This window comes from Pinus tabuliformis, chromosome 8 (assembly GCF_031772625.1).
Source record: "Pinus tabuliformis cultivar Carrire ecotype Pingquan chromosome 8, CPIR1, whole genome shotgun sequence".
NCBI classification, from domain to species: domain Eukaryota; kingdom Viridiplantae; phylum Streptophyta; class Pinopsida; order Pinales; family Pinaceae; genus Pinus; species Pinus tabuliformis.
The window spans coordinates 1,071,237,931-1,071,261,484 of NC_142294.1; positions in this window are offsets into that span (position 1 = coordinate 1,071,237,931).

Here is a 23,554-nt window from a genome sequence, read left to right on the forward strand (position 1 = left end):
CAAGAATGGAGAATAGTATTTGTATTAAAAGACATAAATTTTAATTTAGATAAAAGATTTATATAAGCAAGTTGAAACCAATGGACATAGTGGAAATGAAGTATGTATTAATGACCATTTACAAAATTTTGACATTGAAGCATATGAAAAAAATGCTACAATATCTATATTATTCCACTTGTAGATTCCCCAATGATGACCTAACAAAGACCAAAAATTACAAAACATCAAAATATTACATTAAACAATAAGGAATTATTCCTCAGCTTTCTAAGGCTCCTAATTAACCATTAAGGAAGGGGGATATACTTGTTTTTCCCCTTCCACCAAAGTTCACCTTGATTTAGCCTTGACCCTAAATTAGCCATGTGATCCACCTCAGAGTTGTCTGATCTAAGAACATGGAGACATTTCTTCTTTGGAATAAACTGATACAACCAATATATCTACTTGAAAATATGACTTTGTTGGAGAAAATGTAACTAGCTTTGGTCTTCATAAAAGTAATTTTGATATTTCTACTTATTCAAGAATAGAGAAATTAATTTTGTACTATTTGTCAATGAGTTTCTTAGTCATTGAAAATATGTTAAGAACATTTTGATGTTCTTCTGGAGAGTCAAAGTCAAAATGTAATTGTGAAAAGACCCTTTGAGGGCATGTTACATCATGTAAGTCATCATACAAGGTCAAGGAAATAACTCCAAGCATGGTCAAAATCTCTTCTAGCACCAACGAAGTCTACAAGCAGCGAAAACAATGAATAAACGTTGAAATATAATGTAACTACAAGTCGGCTTTAGGGATAGTCATGTTGGCTTCAAGGAGGAGAAACAGACCTATATAAATAAAGGTTGTCCACTCCTCATTTGGACACACATTCACATCTCTGAAATCCGCAAGGAAGAAGAAGGCTTAAAGGACGAAGAAAAGGTGAGAAAAGGGGCTACAATGACAACACTACAAGAAGGAAGAACATCGAAGTTAAGGGGTTGCTTTCTAGGGTTTTTGCAGCCACACATGCAAAGGAGTAAGGGACAGAATGTGACCAGATCGATAACAAAAGTATAGTGACATATCATTTATGGTTTGGGCTAGAAACTAGGCTGATAAAGGTCTCCTACTCCAGCATTGAAGGCAGCCTCACAAGCGAAGGAAGAAGAGACATAACCAAGGAATACGAGGATTGTTTCTAGGGCTAGAAACAGTCACACGTATGAGGAGAAGAAAGGGCTTGACAACAGTTTAGGGTAGTAACGTAAGAATCATAATTCGGATGTGCAGTTAGGTCTACAAGGTATCCCAAGGTAAGCAAATAAGGTCCTCCTTATAGCAAAGAAGAGGAGACCTAATATTCTAGGGGTTCCTAACCTAGAGGACACAGTGCTGGAAGACAAAGTACTGGAAGAAATGCTAGAAGATGTGCTAGAAGTGAGAGTGAGAAAAGAGGAAGGGTTTGACTCATGTTTGGAGGATATCTTAGTCAAGGGTCTAGGGTCTAGTAGTTTTTCAAATAAGAAGCTTCAATAAGAGAAAACCTACAAATCGTTTCCCTCATAAGAGTGGAGAGGGTTTATCCCTGGCAGAGAGCCAAATTGTGCTCTTATTATTTTTTTGGTAACAGTTTGATGAAGCACACACATATGCACTAATAAGAACAAGAAGAAGTATAAGCTAACTAAGAAAAAGTAAAAACACTTCACAAATTGTTATCAAGTCTCAGAGAATCACCACAACACTACTTTTCCCTAGATTCTCTAACATGGTTTTAAAGCATAGGTGACACATCAAGGAAAGGGAAACTTGAGAACACTCAAGCATCTATAAAGTTGAAGCATCAAGCCTAGAAGTCTCAACCACTTCAAGGACAAGAAGGGTCCACAATCCATCATTCATCAAGTAGGGATACAAAGCTAGAAAGAGAGCCTTATATAAAAGAGGAAGCAAATCTACATCAAGCTACAAGTCCTCAAGCACACCTCATCACCAAGTAAGTCCACTTGGAGAAGACAACTTGAAGGACATCAAGATCTAGGGAAGAAAAGCCATCAAGCTTTCAAGGAGGAAGCAAATCCATCAAATCTCAAAATATATCAAGTAAGTATATGTCCCCTTCTGAATACAGATAAATGTCTTTTTGCAAGGAAAGCAATAAATTGGTAGGCACCAATAACTTTCTTGCATGGAAGAATAGGACTAATCTACTTCTCAAGGAGAATGAGCTCCTAGAATATGTCAAGGAGAAAATCACTGTCCCTTCTAAGGAACAAACTCAAGCCTTAGCCAAGTACAATAAGGATGAGACAAGAGCTCAAAGGATTCTAATAGAATCAATCAAGGACTCTCTCATTCCCTATGTCTCCAAGTTTGAGACATCAAAATAAATTTATGATAAGCTAGTAGAGCTATTTTTGGTATCCACCAACAAAGAAGTATTATCTCTGAGGAATGAATTATACAAGATGAAGATAGAAAAGGAAGGAATAGCTCCCTACTTCATGAAAATCTCTGAGATGAGAGATCAACTTCAAGAGCTTGGGGAAGTCATGTCTGATAGAGAGATGAAAAATGTTGTACTCAATGCTCTACCCAAGGAGTGGGGAAACCTCACATCAAGCATTTATGCCAAGAAGGAAGCAATCACTCTCAATGATATGTGGTCTCTATGCAAAATAGAGGAGACTCGACTTAAGGCGAAAGAAGATGTGGGATCAAAGGAGCAAGCATTTGCTACCGTGGCCAAAAGAAAAGGTATATTTGGCAAGTTTGGTCCATGAAGCACAAATAACAAAGACATGTCCAAGATCCAATGTTTTGGATGCCAAGGATATGGACACTACAAAAGGAATTGTCCCAAGCTTAAGAAGGACAACAACAACAAGAGAAAGAGAGAAGCAGATCATATAACTCAAGAGGTGGAAGAGGAGGGAAAGAAGCAAAAGAAGGAAGATCCTCTGGATCTCTACTATTACTAGGTCAAACTCTTTCCTTCTATACTTCTTTCAAAGTTTTGAGTAGAATAGGAGAATGTAGTAATAAATTAAATTTCATGGATAGAATTACCCTGTAGAATCTAGCAGCATGATGTACATGGAATTCTAGACACGCATGTAGATGTAGCATTTATGAGAAGAACAAAAATGCATAGGTAGAAATATCTTCTAGAATATAGGAGCATGGCAAATATAGCTCAAAGATATTCATGTAGAAGGATCACACCTAGAATAGGACCTCATATATGATGGAAGAAAACTTGATCGTTAAAAGAATCTTAGAAGACCTAAATCATCAAAGCTAGGAAACATTTGCAAGGCAAGGATCCTTAAGATCCTATGATTGAATCTTGAAGAGAAGGTTCATGAACCAAGTCACATGTCTTATTGGGAATCCCACCCATGGGATTCAAGAAAAAGGGATTATATGCAGAAAAGCTAAGATGTAGCTAGCCAAGGAATGATCAAGGAGGATCAAGATGAGGTGTGTATGCAGCAAAGTTTAAGTCATGGGTATAGTTCTATAACATGATCAAGAATGAAAGGATCTCTTTCACCAAGAACATGCCGAAGCAATGTACCACGATGCAATGAACGTCAAAAAAAGAACATGCTCACAGAAGGAGCATGAGATTGCTGACTAAGAAGCAAGAAGAAATGCTGACAAGTCCATAAAGCAAGGGATGAAGGAATGCTTCCACAAGAAGAATTAGATGGTTGACAAATCTATCTAAGAAGAAGAAAATGAAGAAAGAGATCAAACATGTGAAGAACACCATGATCACCGAGAATCACTATTTGATAAAATGCCTTGAAAGATATCTCCTAAAATAAGGCAAGATAAATTTTATGGAGGAAGAAATGACCCTTGACACCTATGAAGGCTCTTTAGGATGATAGTTGTAGCTAGAATCGGCATGAATTTATTTTATTTATTAATTAGATTTTATTTATTAGAGTTATTATCCTTGTTAACCTTATTACAACTGTGAATAAAATTATGGAATCATCTTGAATGTGATGAAATGACCTTGATTTGATTTGATTTGTAAAATTAATGAGGTGTGTCGCTACCATGGCTTGTTCCATTACGTGTAAATACAAACTATTTTTTATTCTTTTAATCAAACAGAATGATTTTGATTTCATCGCTTGATTAATGAGTTGTAATTCTACACAATGATCCTAGTGCACGATGATCACAACAAATGTTTAGAAAAATGAAGAATAATTAAATCTGGCCACTATGCAGAAGGTCATTGTTGTCCGACCTCTGCACAATAAACTTCCACACACACAATTTTATAATTCACATTGAAAATATGAGGTGGTGGTCCCTACAAAGCATACAAGATTTGGTTAGCATTAGTTGCATAGAGAGCTACAAGGTTTGGTTCGCACTGGTTTCATAGAAAGCTAGATATGTTAACATGGGTGTGGCGTTGGAATTTCCCTTTATCTCAAGTTCACCGATCAATTTGAACGAGCATGTGTAGAAGGAACGAGCAAGAGGAGGAACCATAATAAATAAATATACATTATGGCCACGAGATTGGCATTTTTTCAATAATGCATAGGATCCTCTCGTTAGTAATTTTTTATTTAATTTAATATATTGATGATCTAATTAAGAACGATAATTATACATTGAATATTAATTGTATTTATTAACGTATTTAAGTACTTGTAAAAATGACCTGTCTCCAATGACTAAGAGCTTCATTCATAAATAGTCATTTAACATATATAACTTAAATATATATTGTTCAAAGGAAATAACTTTTTCATTATGTAAAATTGGTATGTCGTCAATTACGTGTAAATAAAAACTATTTTGTTTTATTATTTTAATCAGTAGAATGGTTTTGGTTTCAAATCTAGATTGAATAAATTGTAACTCTATACAACGATCCTAATGCACGATGATCACGACAAATGTAATCATTTGTGGATCTATTCAATGATCCAAATGCACAATAATCACGATAGGTTCATAAGCTTAATGTACCATAACTCACCCTTTATAAAAATGAAGAAACTTTAAATCTTGCCACTAATGTGGAAGGCCATTATGCGAAGGTCCTTCGCACAAGGACCTATGCACAATGAATTTCCGCACAATGGATTTTAGAATTCGCATTGAAAATATGAGGTGGTGGTCCCTACAAAGCATACTAGGTTCAGTGCGATATATGTAATTAGTTGTGTCTTTATTCAATGATTGAAGCACACACTAATCACAATAGGTTCATAAGTTTAATGTACCATAACTCTCTCTTTACAAAAATGAAGGATCGTTAAATCTTGTTATTGTGTGAATGTTCATTGTGTGGAGGTCCTCTGCGCAAGGACCTCCACACAATGAACTTCCACACAATAAATTTTAGAATTCACATTAAAAATACAAGCTAGTGGTCTCTACAAAGCATACAAGGTTCATTCCATCAAACATTATCAGTTATGGCTCTATTCAATGATCAAAGCATGCAATAATCACAACAAGTTCATAAGCTTAATGTATCATAAATTTCCCTCAAGAAAAATGAAGAACTGTTAAATCTTTCCACTGTGCAAAATTTCATTGTACAAAGGTCCTCCACACAATGAACTTACGCACAATGAATTTTAAAATTCACATTGAAAATATGAGGTGGTAGTCCCTACAAAGCATACTAGGTTTAGTTTGCATTAGTTACATAGAAACCTACATGTGTTAGCATGGGCACGATGTCTACATTTTCCGTTATCTCAGATTCAACAAGCAATATAAATTATGACTGTGAGAAGAAGGAATGGGTATCTAGAGGAAGCATAATAAATAAATATACATTATGGCCATGACATTGGCATTTTTCTGGTAATTCGTGGGATCATGTCATTAGTAATTGATATGTGATGGGATAGGTGGTTTCACTTGCCCATCTTTCCTTATTTACCCGTGAAAAAAACCACCCAATGTGGAAAACCCAAAAAAGAGTTGACCATGATTGGGCTAAGCATGTAGTTAGGGTAACCCGTGTTTACCAAGTAAATTAAAGGAACCTCAACATGAGGCACTTTATGTGTAATCCCCTTAATGGAAGTCTCAAGGCATATGAGGAACACTCCAACTAGACTTTCAATGATGTCGGTGAGCTCGAAGGTGAGGGGACGGACCACCACAGGGAAGGCTTAATGTATCCTAAGTTAATTAAGCAGAAACAAAGGAAATTTTTGGCTTTGCAGAACACAAAATCACAAATATTTGTTGCTAAATTTTAGATTGTTCTATGCTATTTCAATTACTTTAGCCCAATTCCATTCTTCAAATGGAAATCTTTCAACAATAATTAATATTTCCAATTAGTAGTAATTGAAGATAAAACAATAAATGCAATGACAAAGGAGACAATCAAGGCATCAACATGAGACAATAGATTTGGTCAAAGACCAGGGAAAACCCCACTATGGGAAAAACCCTTTGAACTTCTTCTATTAGATTGTCATAAAATTTTCAACAAAGAGTAAAATGGGCCCAATACAAAATCTTCTAGAAAAATTAACCCACCAACATTCAGAAATATGTTCCCAACATCAATCCAGATCATAATCAACTTGTCCTCCTTTCAGTCAATTGTGCTCAACTATGGTCAAATCTTAAAATCTAACCATAGAGCTCAATCATACATATGAAGAAGTATGTGTGCGGATGAGACCTTCCAACTGCATGGACAATCCTGTTAGCCTATAGTTGTAGCCGAAAATTTCCTGTGTGCATCCTGGAGTCGAAAATGAAAACCCTAAAACACATGTGAGCTTCAGATCCTGTAATCTAGGACTTGTATGAACCACTTTCCTCAACCTAACCTCAGATTTATGTGAAACAATTAATGAAGAAGAGAAGAAGAATATTATTGGTGATGTGAAAATGAGCTTGAGGTCCCCTGTATTTATAGGCTTCCAAGGGTGTCCATTTTCCTGTTAGGGTTGACCTGATCAAACGTGAAATTGTGGGGTTCAATCCAAAAGTACACTTTCTCTTGTCAAAATTGAGGGCTTCAATAGTCAAAATTGGACCTCTCGAAAAGAGAAATCTAGTCCCATGCTTGGAATTTGTCATTGAGCTACCAAATTAACACTCCCTCTCAGCTAGGGAGAAATTCCGATTGCATCATGTAATAATCATGTGTATCCTATCATCATATCATGTCAAACCTCTGCCTAATTCTATATACTAAAGTATTCTCAAATGTAAAGAAGAAGAATCAATGGGGAGAATTAGCTACCACCCTATATAACGTTGGAGAACACATATCAGTCCAAACAAATATCAGAGAGCACATCTCAACTCAGAATCTCACGGGGGAGAAAAACGTCTTCTACCCCATATCGAGCAATAGGAGTTATAAGGGAGCACATCTCAATGCATCCTATTGACCACTGATCTTCACAAAACTAACCCTCAAGAGTCATGTGTTAGAACACTTGCATCATAATAAGGTTGGGTTGTACACCTCCAAGCACTCTCTCAACTTGTTGGCTAGACAGGGAGCGATATTCCCAAAAAATACAAGCTTGTGGTTATGATTCCAACTAGGGTATAATATGCATAGATCAGTATAGGGGAACTAACATGTATAGCTATATGGGTGATAGATATGGGAGAAAAATCTATGACCATATTGTCTAGAGATCCCTCAACCCCCAGAGCTTTCCATCTCAATTCCTCACCGTGGGAGCTCAAACAGGGGGGAAGAACTAGCTCAATGTTATCGATTAGTGATGCCCCTTATTAGGAGGGGTCACATCCATCTATCCAAGTTGCTCTCTAAAGATGAAGAACTTCCCTTTTAGCAAAGCCTTGGTGAGAATATCTACAATCTGTTCATCTGTCTATATATGATAGACTCTAACGACTCCTCTTTGCACCATTTCTCGAATGTATTGATATCAAATCTCTATGTGCTTATACTTGTCATGAAATATGGGAGTCTTTGCCAAACATATCCCACTATTGTTGTCGCAATTTATCAATATAATGTCTAGGATCTACTCAAATAACTCTCTAAAGAGCTTCCTCAACCAAATTTCTTCGCAGCTAGCCATGCTAGTGCAAATATACTCTACCTCGATAGTACTCAATGATATAGACTTATGCTTCCTACTCATCCAAGATATCATGGTATATCCAAGGCTAAAAAAAAATCCAAACCTAGTCTTCTTGTTGGAAATGTTTCCTGCCTAGTCAGCATTGGTATATCCATGAAGTCAAACACCTCCGACATAATATCTCATACCAAGGGTGATCGTCTGATCTGACTTGGAGCATATTAGTAATGATGTGCTGATTCCCAATTCAGAAATAAACCCAAGATGCTTATCATTTTCGTTTTCAAGTGCTTAAGGATTCAAAATTTTTGCATAATTAACAGATTCCCATGAGAGTTTCTTATGTAAATGTTATAAATAGTTTAACATGAAAACATATGCTAAACAATAGCCACATAAAAACAAAGAACATCAAAATATAATACACAACAAGCACATGATAAAGGATTTCACCCCTCCTGGGCTACGTCTCCTTGGTCCAGTTTTCAATGGCTTGGGCCTCTCTATTATGCTCAAATTACATCAAAAGTGTGTTTACAATGCTCATATGCCTCTGAAACGTATCTCAATGAGTTTAGAATAGTAAAAAATATAAGGATTGACTATTTTTACATCAAATTTGGATAAGAACTGAAGGAGTTATGAATTCTCCTAGTTCTTCCACTATTCTTTCCACAAAATGTTCAAAATCCGCAGAAAACTACAAATTAGCCCCAAAATCCTCTAATGGGGAAAGAATTTCTCCACACCGTGGGCCATATCCTGTCGGCCGTATCGCAAATCGAAATCAACGAGTTTTGACAGATGGAAGGTCTTGTTTACCTGACTAAATGTTATGTTTGTGATATTGCGGACCTATCAGTATATTAAACTACGATTCACAAACACCTCGCGTCTGGGGTCTTATTGCATTTCACAATTCGGTGGAGAACCGACAACAGTTTTAAAGCGAGACTTATTCTTCCTACAAGTTGTGATTGTGATCTGTGATTTATCACATCGCAACCTGGTACTTTTCGGGGGCCGATTCTGACCTGTTCTCCCCTTCACCGATTGTGATTGTGATTTGCAATTGCCTTATCGCATCGTAATCCTGAACCTGTCGGGGGTCGATTTGAGACACCTTTTCTACCTAGAACTACAATATGTGATTTGGGATGGCCAATGGTGGGCTACCACTTGGCGCCTCCTTATTGGCTAAAGACCTTGGCACATCATCCCAATCCTCCAATGTAGGCAAGTCAAACTTGAACTTTGACTTGCTCTAACTTCTGCATACGAACTCAGATTTGAGTTTCATTCACACTGTTGGATTCAGAATGATGAGATTTTCAATTTGAAGCAGAGTTTGAAAAGATTTTGAGACTTTGATTTTTTAGCATAATTCTGAGCACCTGATCACTCCTGCCCACTGGAAGCCTTTTGGACTAAAAAAGGATCACTTTCAGTTATTAAACAAATGAGGGTACTTTTCCCTCACCTTCCTTACTTCAATCCATTTTGCCTTTGATGGATGTGTATCTTTGAGAGCCACCCGAAGATAATCAATACCTCTCCTCTTTTTTGTCCTTGTCCTTCTATCAAGTATAGTGTCTTGCTGAAGCACATGAAGGAATTCTGGAGAAAAGCCTTCAATAGATGGAATTTGAAAATTCTCTCCTTGATCTTCAATTAAAGGATGTTCATATAATCTCAAATTTTCAACATTAACAACGGAATAGATTTGCATATATGAAGACAAATCAAGCTTGAATGCATTATTACCAAGCTTTTCCAGAATTTTAAATGGACCATAATGAATTGGTTTCAAAATTTTACCTTCACGTCGAAGCCTTTTCTTGCTAATGTAAAGCCCAAATTCATCACCTACTTGAAACTGATGATCCACACTATGCTTATCATGCCTTGCCTTATACTTGCCTTCATTCTTTTCTAGTTGTTCTTGAACTATTTGGTGAATCAATTGAATTTTCTTAGTGAATTTCTTTGCTTTGTCTATGTCACTATGTCCATATACAACTACATCTCTCTCAAAGATGAAATCCAAAGGCAATTTAGGCAAATAACTAAGACATGCCTCAAAAGGTGAAGTTAGAGTATAGGACTGTTTTTCTCGATTGTAAGTATGTTGAATATAATGCAATTGTTCATCCCACAACTTAGAATGTTTCCTGCAATATCCTCTTAATAAATGAATGCCTGTCTTGTTAACCACTTTAGTTTGACCATATGTTTGTGGATGAAAAGTTGTACTTTTCTTTAACTTGGTGTCCATCAAGTTCCATAAACTTGATAAAAAATTCCCAACAAATCAAGAATCACGATCACGTACAATAGATGTAGGCAATCCAAAATGAACCCATACATTTTGAAAGCAAATTTGAGTTATTTGTTCAGCTATAATTTTCTTTTTACAAGGCATTAACATGCACATCTTGTTGAACCTGTCTACAACTACATACAAATAATCATGACCTTTTCTTGATAAAGGAAGACCTCCTACAAAATCCATTGAAACACTTTCCCATGGTTGTGAAGGAACTGGAAGTGGTGTGTACAATCCTAGTTTCCTATTACTAGGCTTACCGACTACACACAATGAACAACCTATGATAAAATGTGACACACTTTCAAGCATACGAGGGTAGTAAAAATAGCTCTGAATATTTTCCACTAGTTTACTTACACCGAAATGTCCAGCAGTAAGAGAAGTGTGCACTTCCCTTGTGACATTTACTCTCTCTCCCTATGGAACACAAAGTTTTCCCAAATGATATAACAGATTATCATGTACATGGTAGTCTAATTCCTCAACTTCTCAACTTGGTGGCCTTGACTCAAGTTTAAACACACCTCTTGAAAGTCAGCAACCTGTGTGTATTGTTCAACATAACTTTCAGGAAAAACAAAATTATTCTCGAGTAAAATGGATACATTTACAACCAGTCTAGAAAACATATCAACAACTCTGTTATAAATTCCTTTCTTGTACCGAATTACCAAGTGGAATTGCTATAAAAATCCCATCCAACGAAAGTTCCTTGACTGCTGCATTTTGGTTTGAGATTGCAAATATTCCAGAGGTTGATGATCGGCGTGAATAATGGTTTCTTTTCCCATCAAATAATGCTTCCATTTCTTCACACTTTGTACCAATGCATAAATCTCTTTATCATGCGTAGGATAATTAATAACACCACCATTAAAATTTCAGAATGGAATGAAATGGGCTTACCCTACTGTAAAAGGATTGTACCCATGGTGTAGACACTTGCATCTGTTTGTATCTCGAATGGTTGTTTCAAATCCTGTAATGCTAAAACTAGGGCTAAACTGATATTTTGTTTCAAAGCATCAAATTCCTTTTGTTGTTTGCCTCCCCACTAGAAGACAACCTTCACGTTGGTCAACACATGTAGTGGAGATGCTATGGAGGAGAAATTGGAAATTAACTTCCTCCAATACTGCATTGCTCCTAAAAAACTCCTTACTTTTGTAACTGATTTGGGTATTGGCCAATTCACAATCACTGAAACTTTATAGGGGTCAATCTTCAGCTCACCTCCACCAACCATGTGGCCCAAATACACTAAGGATGTTTTCCCATATTCACATTTAGACATCTTTAGAAATAATTGTTCTTTCCTCAAGACATCCACACATTCCTAACATGTTTGACATGCTCTTCTTATGATTTTATGAATATCAAAATATCATCTAAATAGACAATTACAAACTCATCAAGGAATGATCTTAAAATATAATTCATAACTCTCATGAATGTGGTTGGATCATTGAAAAGACCGAAAGGCATAGCCAACCACTCAAACAATCCCTGTTTGGTTTTAAAAGTAGACTTCCATATTTCTTCCTCGGTTATTCTAACTTGATGATATCCACTTCTCAAGTCTAATTTAGTGAAATACTTTTCATTTTTCAACCGATCTAGAAAATCATCTATTCTGGGCATTGGGTATCAATTCTTTATTGTAATCTTATTCAAAGCTCAATAATCTACAGACATGCGCCAAGTTCCATCTTTCTTGGGTGCTGATACAAGTGATGAACCACATGGAGAAGTAGAAGGATGAATTAGTCCTTTATCTAACAATTCATGGACTTGTTTCTTAATTTCTAAGCTTTCCAGAATTGACATTCGATACATACCGATGTTTGGGAGTGGACAACCCTGTTGTAGCTTAATTTCATGCTGAATTCCTCATTTTGGTGGAAATCCCTTTGGTTCTTGAAACATGTCTCCATATTTATTGACCAAATCAACCAATTTAGCTTTCAGCTTCACATCATAGCCTGCAAAGGATTCTTGCTCTGTGTCATTATTCTACTTAATCATAAGGAGTAGGAAACTTTTGCTGGAATTTACCAGTCACTTCATTTCCCCTGGACTTGCCAAAGAAATGCTAAGATTCTTGTGATGAGATCTCACAATGTACTCCATTCTGTCTTTGAAAAAATGGTATTTGTTCTCAGATATGTGGAAAACAACTCTCTTGTCATACAAATATGGTCTTCCCAATACAATCCCTGAAATATCCAATGGCACAACATCTAATTTAACTTCATCAATGAAATTAGCTATGATTGAAAACCTGAAAACACATTTCCGTGTCACCTGCAAATTAGAATCCTTGTTTATCCAACCCAATGGATACAATTTATGATGAGGCACAGTTTCTAGATTCATTTTCTTAACCAAATCCATAGAAATTAAGTTGGCCTAAGATCCACTGCCAAATAGCGTATTGGTCTTCATGTGTTTGGAAGCAACTCGGATATGGAACATCTCGATTCAGTTTTCCTCACTTGAAATGCTATGGAAATTATTGGTTGCGCTAGTGTTTGCCACGGCTATCTCTTTTCTTGCTTTTGCCACGAATTTCCATTTCCTGACTGTGGCTACGATCTTGGTTTCATCTCCCGAGTCATAACCCAAGCCTTGTTGTGTAGAAGCGTTGGTCTTCTATTTCCGTTGATTGTTAAATTTCTTCGGTTGTAATTCTTGATGAAGCTTCCAGCAATGAGCTTCATCATGTCCCTCCTTGGAACAATTCTTCCACATAGGCTTCTCCCGTTCTTTCTTAACAGAAGCAATTTTCTTTTGCTTTCCTTTAAACTTCTTCCCCTTTTCACCACTCTGAAATGGCTTCTTCTTACCTTCTTTCTGTATATTTTTGCCTCTTCCTTCGAGGTGTGTAACTTGATCACAGACCTCATCAAGATTCATGGGACTGAACACAAGAATCGTATGTTGAAGATAGCTATGCAACCCTCCTATGTATTTCAACAAGGTATCTTGTGACTGTAAGTCTACTCCTAGCATAAGAGATATTTTCCTAAACTCTTGAGTATACTCTTGCACATTTTGACCTTTCAACTGTCTGAAATTTTGCCAATTCATAATGGCTTTCTGCATATGAGCTAAAGGGTAGAACTGTCTTTTTATAGCAGCAATGAAATCAGACCAAGAAATAGAGACCTTACCATGTTTTTTGATATCATATTGAGTCCTTGCTTCCCACCATAAAAGTGTTGCACCAATGAAGCCAACTGAATTTTGATAACATCCTCATTAAGGTTCTAAATTCTACAATACTCCTCCAACTGAAGAATCCAGTTATCCAGCTTCTCTACGTTAACTTCACCAATGTACATAGGTAACTCGAATTTAACATCAAGCTTCAGAAAAGGTGATTTACCAATTGCTTTCGAAGAATGATGATGAGTATGAGTAACGGTGGTATTTGTGGAAGAGTGTGAAGATGCTTGTGAAGAGGAAGATGGTGGATATGGTGGAGGTTTGCCTCTATTCCCATTACCTCCTTGTCCATTACCTCCTCTTGAAGAACCTTCTCCATTGGGAGGCTTGGAGATTTCTCCTTGCAATCTATTGTTCCTCTCTTCATATAGGACCTTAACAATCTCTTTCATATCAAAGAAATCCTTTCTAAAGTTCTTTTTATCTTCTGTCATGATAGCTTCTCCTTCATGAGCCATAGTATCTGAAGACTCAACTACAACTCAAGACTCTACTGGTGTTGGAATCTTAGTAGCAACTTCTGCAATTTGAGGTTGAATCGGTGTAGAAGACTTTGGAAAACTTTCTCTTCTTCCACTCGACCCAACTTTAAGGCTTTAAACCAGCTTTCCTTCACCTTTTCTAAGCTTTAACCTTGTAAGCATGAAATAAACTTGCAAACAACTAAATCTTTCTTTCACCAAGCAAATCTAGTAAGAAATTAAACCAAAACTTTGATACCAACTTGATCTGAATTGGAGTAGATTAGTAATGTTGTGCCAGTTCCCCATTCAGAAATAAACCCAAGATTCTTATCATTTTATTTTTCAAGTTCTTAAGCATTCAAAACTTTTGCATAATTAACATATTCCCGTGGGAGTTTCTTATGTAAATATTATAAACAGTTTAACATAAAAACATATGCTAAACATCAACCATATAACAACAAAGAACATCAAAATATAACACACAACAAGCACATGATAAAGGATTTCACCCCTCCTGAGCTACATCTCCTTTGTCCAGCTCTCAATGGCTTGGGCCTCTCTATTATGCTCAAATTACATCAAAGGTGTGTTTACAATGCTCAGGTGCCTCTGAAACCTATCTCAATTAGTTCATAATACTTGAAACTACTAGGATTGACTATTTTTGCATGAAATTTGGATAAGAATTGAAGGCGTTATGACTTCTCCCACTTCTCCCACTATTCTTTCCACAAAATGCTCAAAATCCGACAGAAAACTACAAATTAGCCCCAAAATCCGCTAACGGGCAACAATTTCTCTGCACTGTGGGCCATATCCTATCAGCCGTATCAAAATCAAAATCAGTGAGTTCTAATGGGCAGAAGGTCTTGTTTACTCGGAGGAATTCTATGATTGTGATATCGTGGACCCTACGGTATATTAAATTGCGATTGACAACCACATCACATCTAGGGTCTTTTCGCATTTCGCAATTCAGCAAAGAATCGGAAGTAGTTTTAAGGAGGGACTTGTTCTTCCTGCAAGTTTTTATTGCGATCTATGATTTATCACATCACAACCTGGTACTTATCGGGGGCCGATCCTAACCTATTCTCCCCTTCACCAATTGTGATTGTGATTTGTGATTGCCTTATCGCATCGCAATCCTGAACTTGTTGGGGGCCAATTTGAGACACCTTTTATGCCTACCACTATGATATGCAATTTGTGATGGCCAATGGTGGGCTGCCATGTTGAAAAATATGCAACAAGAAATGCTAAATTTAGAAAGTGATAAAAATAGATATGCTAAAAATATCATGTCTAAAAATAACAGTTTGGCCAATGAGCATTTTGGCCACCTTGGGTGAGAGGTGAAACTACTAAAAATAAAAACTCCTAAAAATAACATTTCTCGGTCCCTTCCTATTTATAGAAGTCCCTGGTCTATCTATAGGAAGTAAATTTGAATTTGGTATTACCAGTAGTTTTGAATATTAATTAATTAATTCTCCATGAGTTAATTAGTTAAGGAAAAGAAAACTTGAAGTCTTTGTGAGAACATGCAATTATTTCTCCACTAATTGGGGAATGTGTCCTTGATTTACTCCACTTATTGAGGAACTAAGGATGAGTTCTATATTGAGAGGATCAGTTGACTTAGTTTAACTTAGTCAAATTCAGTTAGATTAATTTAACAAGTTGTTAAATTAATGAGATATAGTTTGTTGATGCTTGCATGCATGTGGTAACTATTATTTTAAGATAACTGTGTATTCACTCATGCATAACTGATGCATGTTAGTTCAGACAGAGACCCGTTTGAGATCAAAGAAGGGACATTGTACTATCAGTTGGATGAATATTTTTCCTATAAAGGAAGCTCATCCATGATGAGGATTTATCTCCTTCAGGTTTGTGCAGTTAGATCAAAGGTTAGTGAGTGTGTGAAGAGGCCAATTCACACATGTGACATCACTCGAACCCAAGGAAACTGCACAAGGAAATAGGAGGCTTGGAGGGTAGAGGAGAAGGTTTGTGAGAAGCCTTTGACTGTCTATGAGTAGCAAAGAGATTGTATTGAGATCTGGATAACTTCCGAGCTAAGGCTTTGTGTAATCCGGACTATATTTCCACTTGTATGATAATAAAGAGATGGGGTTTTAGGCTGATGCTTTCCCCTAGTTATATCTTTTGTGTTATGTGTGTTTGATTTCTCCATATCAGTTATGTGTGTTCTTATTGATGTTGCTCATGTTCGATTAAGCTTCCACTAAATTGGTTGTAGAAGTATATCAAGTATTTTGCTTTAGTCTATTACATTATTAGGTGATTTATAGGCGGGAAATTTCTACATGGTATCGGAGCTAGCTGATTTGTAGAAAAATTTTACATGGTATCAGAGCACAAGTGATCAAGGAAGAACAATATACTAGAGGAGATTTCAAAGTTTTGAGTTTTGGGCCGAGAGTTTGCAGAGCAGATCTGAAAATTTCTATACAAAGTTTTCAGAAACAAATAGCAGATTTGGATTTCTTGTGGAAAAATACCCAAAATCAAAAAACAAATCAGCTGAATCGGAGTTCAAATGAGGGAGATATCACTGATTTAAAATCAGCTCTTTTTCTAGAAAATTTCATGACGACGGGAAAGTGGAAATAGATTGGTGTGCTAGCCAAGAACTTGTATGCACTTGAGGTACAAGATGCATATAAAGCCTTGTGGAGCAAGGCAAAGGTTAGATACTTGGTGGTTTAGAGAGAGAGTAAATTACCTCTCAACAAGCAGAGCCAGAAGAAGTCTCAGCAAATTGTCGAGGAGCCACGATTGGTGTAGCAACTTCATGAGGTTGTGGAGTAGCCACAACAGGGGAAGATAAGTGGAGATCGAGTAGAGACATCTAGTCATGCAGAGACCTCCAATAGGGGGGGAATTCGAGCCAGGTGGGCAGAGGGATCACATGCAGCCATAGCTCTAGGTAGAAGGTGGGGCGATATAGAGTGATTGTCCCAAGGAGGAGGGGCAAGATCCTTGAGGTACCAAACCTCTTGGATGAGACCTTGCTATAGGAGCCCCGATGTGAAGTAGTAGGAACTGATTGATTCGGTAGAGAAAGATGTGGATGGAGCAGCAAAGAGAGCTACAGTGTAGGGAATCCCAGGACAGCACAGAGCATGCAGGCTGCAACAATACGAGAGGCACAAGTGTGTTGCACAGTGCAGGGTAGCAGAAAGAAATGTGCAATGGTGCGAGATGCATGGAGATGTTGCAGTAGCACAGAGGTCAGAGAGGGAGCACTTGTCCGCAGTAGGTAGAGCTTCAACATCAGAGTATGTTTCTAGCCCAACAGAGTAGTCAGTTGGGAGTTTTTTTGTTCCGAGTGTTGCTGGAGCAACTGCACTTGGTAGATGTGTTGCATGTAGAACATTCCAGAGTTACAAGATCGGGTTAGAGAGGAAGCCTTTCTTATTGAGAGCGAGTGTTGAAAAATATGCAACAAGAAATTCTAAATTTAGAAAGTGCTAAAAATAGATCTGCTAAAAATAGCATGTCTAAAAATAGTAGTTTGGCCAATGAGCATTTTGGCCACCTCGGGTGAGAGGTGAAACTGCTAAAAATTAAGACTCCTAAAAATAGCATTTCTGGGTCCCTTCCTATTTATAGCAGTCCCTGGTCTATTTATAGGATGTAAATTTGAATTTGGTCTTACTAGCAATTTTGAATATTAATTAATTAATTCTCCATGAGTTAATTAGTTAAGAAAAAGCAAACTTGAAGTCTTTGTGAGAACATGCAATTATTTCTCCACTAATTGGGGAATGTGTCCTTGATTTACTCCACTGATTGAGGAATTAAGGATGAGTTCTATATTGAGAGGATCAGTTGACTTACTTTAACTTAGTCGAGTTCAGTTATATTAATTTAACAAGTTTTTAAATTAATGAGACATAGTTTGTTGATGCTTGCATGCATGTGACAACTATTATTTTAAGATAACCGCGTATTCACTCATGAATAACTGATGCATGTCAGTTCAGATAGAGACCTAGTTGAGATCAAAGAAGGGACAATGTACTCTCAGTTGGATGAATATTTTTCTATAAAGGAAGCTCATCCATGATGAGGATTTATCTCCTTCAGGTTTATGCAGTTAGATTAGAGGTTAGTGAGTGTGTGAAGAGGCCAATTCACACATGTGACATCACTGGACCCCAAGGAAACTGCACAAGGAAATAAGAGGCTTGGAGGGTAGAGGATAAGGTTTGTGAGAAGCCCTTGACTATCTATGAGTAGCAGAGGGATTGTACTGAGAGCTGGATAGCTTCCGAGCTAAGGCTTTGTATAATTCAGACTATATTTCCACTTGTATGATAATACAGAGATGGGTTTTAGGCTGGTTCTTTCCCCTAGTTATTTCTTTTGTGTTATGTGTGTTTGATTTCTCCATATCAATTATATGTTTTTTTATTTATGTTTCTCATGTTCGATTAAGCTTCCGCTAAATTGGTTGTAGAAGTATATCAAGTATTTTGCTTTAGTCTATTGCATTATCAGGTGATCTACATGTGGGTAATTTCTACATGGTATTGAAGCTAGCTAATTTGTAGAAAAAGTTCTACATGGTATCAGAGCTAGATGATTTGTAGTAAAATTTTACAAAATTCTACATGCCACTTGGCGCCTCCTTATTTTCTAAAGACCTTGCCACATCATCCCAATCGTGCCATGTAGGCAAGTCAAACTTGAACTTTGACTTGCTCTAACTTCTGCATACTAACTCGGATTTGAGTCTCGTTTGCACCATTGGATTTAGAATGGCAATATATTCAATCTGAAGTTGAGTTTGACAAGATTACAACACTTTGAATTTTGAGCATAATTCTGAGCACCTGATCATCATCCCATGCAAATATCTCAAAATGTGTTTGGAAGCAATCCAATGTGCATGGATAAGCTCGGTCATGAATGGAATCACCATGTTCACTGCATAGAATATGTCTAAAGTAGTGTTCACTAAGAACATTAGAGCCCCAATCAACTATCTATACTCAGATGATTTTCCAAATTGGGTCCTACAACTTCTCCACATAACTTCTTGAAATTCATTTTCATTAGTCTGGGTAGGGACTTGCATTTTGTTATTCTAAATCTATCTAACAGCTTCACGACATATTTTCCTTGTGAAAGGAAATTCTCACTAGGCATTTTACATACTTCAAGGCCTAGAAAGTAATGGATGAGTCCAAGATCCTTCATCTTGAATTCAGAGGCTAACTCCCTCTTACACTCAATCATGAGGGGCTCACTACATGTCAAGAATATATCATCAACATACAAAACAAAAATCAATGACATACCTTGGACTAGCTTAAAGTAGTGGTTAGGTCCAACATTACTTCTAGTGAATCCTAGGTTCACTAAATAATTGTCTATGCAGGTGTACCATGCTCTTGGGCCTTGCTTGAAACCATATAATGCCTTATCCAACCTGTAAACATGTGTTTTTCGATCCTCTACTTTAATTCCTTGTGGTTTCTCATGTTGGAAATAATACTGAGAGGGGGGGGGGGGTGTGAATTAGTATTAGTCAAGCCAATTATCTTTTTTTTTTTGCATACTCAAATTCATATACGCTACTTCAATGAAGGTAACTTGCGTGTACACACAACTGTGTTTAAGGAAAATAGCGTATATCCAGCAAACTTATGATTCAGTTAATTCATCATTTGTTGATATTTTAATCAGTGCATCAATACTTCATTAACCATATAAATGTAACCAGGTGTAGTAAAAATAGAACAGACCATCACACATAAGAAACACACATGAACACCATGATATAAGGTGGAAACCCAATGCATGACAAAAGCCACCTGTTGTTGTCTTCCTTTTAATATAAGAAAACTTGTTTACAATCTTGTACTAGCGTAAACTCATACCAATACGTAGGCACCCACCTGCAGAAGGCTACAACCTTCTCTCGTTCTCCAGCTACTACTGGAAGGGTGCTACAACCCCCTAGCTCTTATACTAGCCGATATGTTCACTAGTACGTAGGTGCCAGCCTACTAAAGGCTCCAACCTTCACTCGTTCTCCAGCTACTACTAGAAGGGAGCTCCGACCCCCGGGCTCTTGTACTGGCCCATATGTTTACCAGTACATAAGCACCAGCCTACAGAAGGCTATGACCTTCTCTCTTCCTCCAGGGACCATGTTTCATAAATTTTCAGACTGGATACTCTTGGAACACAACATCATAATCTGAAGGCCACGTTTCATCCAATTTTCATACTGGACCCATCAACAACATTGAAGCTCAAAATCAATCACCACTGCAATACAACCATTGTATTAACCAATCATTAAATACTCAATCATCAATATCTGAATCACCCACTACTAAATCACTGAAGACCTGTCACCAGAACACAGAGCAGAACCCAGAACTCTACAACAACCACTAGAACCATCTGCAAATTCAGATATCATATTTCATCATGTATACGCTACTCTGATGAGCCGAACTAGTGTGTATACACACTTTTACCAAAGTGAACCCACGTACAGATATGCAAATATTTACTCATAACTTTGCAGCTATTCCAGACATCAGTCATACCTAGATCATAACATTTATAGAATAAAATATGTGTCAGTAATTTAGATCTAAGTTATCCATGATCAAACCACATAATGATTATACATTCCAAGCCTTAAGATCCTGATCCATCATCCATCAACATCCACATAGGTGCATCCTTGGTTCAGATCAAGCAGAGCATCACAAACCCATAACTTGCATACTTGATCTCACACTTCATCAAATACTCAATACTTGCACACCTTAGCCTAATGATCTTCTCCTCCTTTTATAGTTTTAGGCCTTTCTCAATAGCATGGACCAAAACCACTTAGGACCAATACCTTGGACCCAATACCTAGGGTCAATACCTTGGACCAAATACCATGGACCAATACCATGGATCAAAATACCATGCACCAAAACTTAGTTTTCCAAGATATACGTGCCTTTCATTCTGTGAAAGTGAGTATGTACGTTATACGCCCCGTTTGGTCTGTTAAACCACGTGTATACACTTCTCTGTCAAGGTGAACTTGCGTATACCTCTCTTTCTTCATTCCCTGTAGTCTGATCTGTAACTCTTTGCTACTACACTAAGAATTATCATCTGAGTGAGTTGCCATCAAGGACAACACCTGTATCGTAATGCCAACATCTCATTGTACACTTCTTCCTATAACATGTCATGAAGGAATGTAATCTTCATGTCCAACTAATGAAGGGTCCACCCTTGACTTGCTGCAAGAGAAACTATCAAACGAATGGTCGTATATTGAACTAGAGGTGAAAATATATTTTCATAATCTTCTCCCTGTTTTTGGGAGAATCCTTGGGCCATGAACCTTGCTTTATATTTCTCAGTGCTACCATCAACTCCATGTTTTATCTTGAATAACCACTTTGAATTCACTACATATTTCTCCTTTGGTCTCAACACATCATCCCATATGTCATTCTTCATTCTTCATTCATATTCTTTGGCCATAGCATACTTCCAAACTTTTTCTTTGAAAACTTATTCAAAGGTGGGAGGTTCAACGTCAATAATAGTGCTCATAGCTGTAACATATCCCTGGTATTTTCATGGTTTCTTTCTTTCTCTAAATGATCTTCAAACATGAACTCATATCTTGTCATCTTGTAATGTGTCACGAAGCTAGAGTGGCCTATTCCTAGAAGGAGGATCACATGGAGGATGATCTAATGGGTCCATGGGCTTCATGGGATCATCAACAATGTTTGTCTTATATTCAGGCATGGAAGGATCTAAAATATCCATATCATCATTCTTCTTCTTAACAGGAGGAGGAGGAGGAAGGTCCCTTGCTTTCCAAAGTGCAACATCTTCATCCAGCGTTACATCCTTTCTAATTACAAACTTACTTTGACTAGGAATATTTATTCTAAATGATTTATAATTTTCAAAATATCCACCGAACACACCTTTTTTCTCGTGGCTTCTAGCTTGTTTCTTTTATCCTTCAGCACATGGAAATATATTGGGCAGCCAAAATATGGATATGGCCAACATCAAGCTTGAGACCTATGCACACTTCTTTGGGGGTCTTGTTGTCCAAAGCTTGATGAGGCTCCCTATTTTGAACATATATGATAGCATTTGTTGCTTCTCCCCAAAAAAACATTGGCAAATTTTCATCATGGGGCATGGCATGAGCAACTTCTACAATAGAGTTGTTCTTCCTTTAAACTACTCCATTTTTGTCGGGAGTATAGGGCACAATTGTCTCTTTCTAGATACCTTCCTTCTTGCAATAATAAATCAACTCATTCAAAATGTACTCTCCACCATTGTCAGTCTGGAATATCTTAATTTTCTTCCCTGTTTGAATTTCGAACAAAGCTTTGAATTGCTTGAACATTTCAAAGGCTTCATTCTTGTGCTTCACATAATATATCCATGTTTTTATTGAGAAGTCATCAATGAAGGTGATACAGTAGAGATGGCCGCTGATAAAATGTATGGGCATTATACATAATATGTTAGAATGAATGAGATGGAGGATGTCATTTCTCTTGTTGTCACTAGAGGCAAATGGTCCCCTTGTCTTCTTTCCACTGGAACAACTTGGACATACTCCATCATGTTGGGCTTGAAAATAAGGAATACAAGAGACCAATTTCTTGAATTTTTGTAGAGCATAATAATGTAGATGGGCCAACCTTCAGTTCCATATATCACTTAGATGATTAGTGTCATGGACCAATGCTAGAAAAGGTCTACTAGTGACTCGGTAGAGTCCTTCAAATCTCGATCCCATTGTGAATGCATCTCTCATAGAGGATCCAACAAGCCGTAAGAACCTTTCCCTTGATGAAGGAAACCCTCATCCCTTTGTCGTCCAAAGAAAATATTGATACCAAATTCTTCTTCAATCCTGGTACATACATCACATCACGGAGAAAAATAGATTCCCCAAAATTCAAATGAAATTTCAAGGACCCAATGCCTTTAACAGGATGAGTGGAGTTGTCTCAAAGAATAATCTTCAGATTTGACTCCCTCTCTACCAAATCATAGAGAAAATACTTATACCCAGAGAAATGATGAGTGGCCCCACTATCAACCAACCAAATATCCCATGAATCTGAAGGAGAGGAACTAATAAGCAAAAAAATAAGAATATATTCATAGTGATTTCCAACATTACTTTCATAACTAGAGTATCTTGACTTCTTTTGAGGACTATGATCTTCTTAATGATCACTTGGATCATATCTTCTTGGTCTTTCATTTCTTCCATTGCGATCATTCATTCAACAATATCTTCTTCTTCGATCATCAAACCTGTTGTTGTTCCTTCTAGTGTTGTAGTTTGGACCATTTTTCTTCTCGGGACAATCTAGATCATAATGACCTTTCTT